Here is a 4069-nt window from a genome sequence, read left to right as displayed (position 1 = left end):
CTAAGCATGTCCATTAGTCGTACAATAGAGAATAACGAGGAGGCTGGTATTAGACCAAGCAAAACCTACCAATCATTTGTTGCGGCTGCCGGGTCATTGCGAGTTAAATTTTATTGAAAAGGATGTGAGGAATTACATTACGAGAGAAGTGCGTAACGTTTCTGAACAAGAAGATGCAAAGGAATTCGAGAAATATTTGTTAAGAATGAAAGAGAAGAATCAGAATTTCTTTTTTGAGCTTGAACTCGAGGAGGATCAATCGATTAAGCTTGCTTTTTGGGCTGATGCAAGAAGTAGAGCTGCCTTTGAGTATTTCGGAGATGTTATTTCATTTGACACCACCTACAATACAAACAGGTAACAAACTGTCCCTGTTTATGATGCTAAATTAATATATTTTTATGAATCTGCGGCAGAGGTGTATATTGGGTATTTATGGGTGTATACAAAGCATTTGTTGGGTGTACGTAATGATTTTTCATTCTGCACTATGATAATTTGTTTCAGGTATAATTTGATTTGTGGTTCTTTTGTCGGGGTGAATCACCACGGTCAGTCAACACTTTTTGGATGTTCTTTGATAAAAAACGAAGAAATTAAATCATTCAAATGGTTATTTCAATGTTGGCTTCGTTGCATGGGAGGAAATGCTCCGAAAGGATTTCTCACCGACCAATGCGCATCAATGAAAAGGGCTTTAGAGGCCTGTATGCCAACAACAATTCATCGTTGGTGTATTTGGCACATCATGAAGAAGATTCCAAGCAAATTAAACGGGTACAAGGGACATGCAGAAATTGAACAAGAAATAAGCCAAGTTGTTTGGAACTCTCATAGTAAAGACTCATTTGATAGGAATTTGAATGATTTTCTGCTGAATTTTGGTCTTGTGGACAATAAGTGGCTTTCAGGTAATGTTTGTTTAAAATCTGCAGCAGAGATGTAAATTTAATTTTTTTTTCGGATGTATTTATAGTCTGTGTTTGGATGTATTGCAGATCTCTATGAAGACCGTCATATATGGGTTCCAATCTATCTGGATCACCACTTCTGGGCAGGGATGAGAAGTACACAAAGGAGCGAGAGCATGCATTCATTTTTTAACAAGTTTATTACCCGAAACAGCTCGCTTATTCAATTCGTCAAACAATACGATAATTTCCTTGGAAGTAGGGAGCAAGCAGAGAGAGAATCAGATGTTGCAGATTTTCATACGGTCATACCGTGTGCAACCAAATCCTCCATTGAAGCTCAGTTTCAAGATGTGTACACTCATCAAAAGTTTAGGAAAGTCCAAGCACAATTCAGAGGAAAGGCGAATTGCATCACTAGATTAACGAATTCTGCTATAGGCTATTCAGTATACGAAGTTGGAGAACAAGTTTTCAGCTCAATATTCAACAAGTTTGTGGTTACTTACGACTCAGTAGCAGCCGAAGTAAAATGCCAATGCTTATTATTCGAGTCAAGAGGGATACTGTGCCGTCACGCACTAAGCGTGTTAAGCTTTGAACAAGTAAGCCAAGTGTCACCTAGATATATACTGGAACGATGGAGCAAGAAGGTAAAGAGGCGACACACACACATCAAGAGCAGCCACGACGAGCCACTGTTGGAGCCAAGAAGCAAGAGGTTTGACCAATTGGTTTTTCGTTCGCAAAATATTTGCGAATTTGCATCCGAATCGGAGGAGCTGACTGCAATTTTGCACCGTGCGTACGATAACGTCATGGTTGAGATGGAATCATTGAAAGCCAAAAGGAAGGGCACATCTTCTTTATCTCACGAAGACGCCAACTTGGAATCCGTTAACGAGCTTCAAAGCCCTCCAAGGATTCGAACAAGAGGACGTCCAAAAAATAGGCTAGGTTCAAAGTTGGACAAACAGATTGCAAATGCCACAAAGAAGAAGAAAACGAAAGGTTTAAACGAGGTAAAAGTGCTGTTCTTTAAATATGTGGTGATTGAGTTTATTTTTCTCGTTAATAGTTTAGCTAATATGTGAGTTTGTTATATGCAGTTAAACCTCTTTGATGCTGCATCAGTGGTGCATTCAAATTCCAGCCAATATTAAGGACGTGTTATGAATTATCAGTTCAGGGTACCAGCAGCAACGGATAACTCTTTGGGTATATAGTTACAGAATATGGGTGTAAAAGCACTGTTCTTTTGAGTGTATTTCTGAATTTTCTTGTATTTCACATTTTACATATATATACATATATATACTTCAGAATCTTGTTTTTATGTTATAAAATACTATTTGTTTTTTTTTTAACAACGGTTTAAGGGTTTTAGGTATTAGGGTTTAGGGTTTTAGGGTTTACGATTTAGGTTTTAGGGTTTACGGGTTAGGGGTTAGGGTTTAGGTTTTAAGTGTTTAGGGTTCATGGTTTTAGGGATAAAGCATCAGGGGAATAGATTTTTGGGTGTATATTTAACTTTTTTTGGGTGTAAAAAATGGCAAGTTATGGGTGTATATTTGGTTTGATGTTTTCCTTCATATTATAGTACCTGTAATTCATACATTTTGAATACAGCAGAGAGAGTTTAATTATTGAAAGAAATTTTACAATAAACTGGATTATAATTGGACAATTTTTACAGCATTTGTTCAATTTGTTACAGAACTATATAATATTTACATTAATCAGTGTCAACATCCTCAGAATCTATCTGATAATATGGACTCAATAACAACGAGGATGGCTTGGACAGTCTTATTGCATTACTTCCCCTAATGGCTTCAGCTTTGTCTAGATTTATGTCATGGAATAGAATCCGGGAAGCATATTCCACTCTAAAGTGGTCCACCTCATGCTACAGTGAAAAAGAATATTTTGTTTAATCAACCATGTTAATTGAGTAATGTAATACAGAGTTATTTAGTTTTAAACATATTTACCTGGGTCCAATTGTCCCACTCATACTTCCGCCTTTTAATGTTTGCGGGCTCAAATATCTCAAGCCACTTCATTACGTAGATAGCACAGTTATAGCTGAAAACAAAGAAAATAAATTACAAATTACATATAGGAAAGTTTAATTTTCAGAGTGAAAGATTCATACCTTGTCTTTTGGCCCGAGATGTGAAGGTATGATGGTTCAATTTCCTTGTCCTTGTCCCTTGATTTCAGAGGTGCCCCCAGCATATACTTTAATTCGTGAAATTACATATCCCTTAAAACACGAAAGAAATCAGTAATACATGAAAGGGATACACCCAAAGGAGCACAAAGTTACACCTTATATTGAACAGAAATACACCCAACTATTAAAATACAGAACACAGAACCAACTTACAATGAATGTGTTCAGGGCAGTTCTCTCATCGGACGGAGATTTCGTGTGATATGGGTCGACTATATAAAATTTCCGCTTTCTTGTATCAGCTAACCATAACCACCAATGTTGTGAATGGCAAACAGGTGCAAAAATCTGAAATATGTTCAGATTGAACACTATTTTAGTTTATTTGGCACATAAGTAAAAAATGGTAATAAGAATTTTTAGAAATGAAAACTTACATAACGATGTGATGCTAATTTTTTAAGGTCCAAGAAGGGTATAAACATTGGGTAGTCTTCCACCCTGAACGGCTTATTGTTTTTAGGCTGTAAGAATACCCCCTATGGATGATTCGCAATGGTCATGTTCTGCAAAAATTGTGAATCACCAAATGAATACAGAAAATACACCCAAATAAATCCAGAAAATACACCCAAATGAATAAACAACTAACACCCAATTGAACATAAAAAATACACCCAAATGAACACATTAAATACACCCAATATAAGACAGAAAATACACCCGAAGGAATGCAGAAAATACACCCAAAATTTGTTCAAGCAACCCTTACCACAATATCAGGGGGGAGATAGTATACTTCTTCTTGAAACCTTTTAATCTTTTGTTAGTTTAGGATGAAGCACATGGCAGAGACAATCTAGAAAAAGATGCCGAAATCAATTTTACATCAATCAGGATTATAGTTAATTTTGGTGAAAAAAACATTAATTTTGTTGTAATATTACCTCAGCTTCTATATGCGTTTCAGGCGCGAGTG

Source organism: Arachis ipaensis, chromosome B5 (genome assembly GCF_059453495.1).
Source record: "Arachis ipaensis isolate K30076 ecotype BB chromosome B5, ASM5945349v1, whole genome shotgun sequence".
Taxonomy (NCBI): Eukaryota; Viridiplantae; Streptophyta; class Magnoliopsida; order Fabales; family Fabaceae; genus Arachis; species Arachis ipaensis.
Note: the sequence above shows the minus strand (reverse complement) of the source record.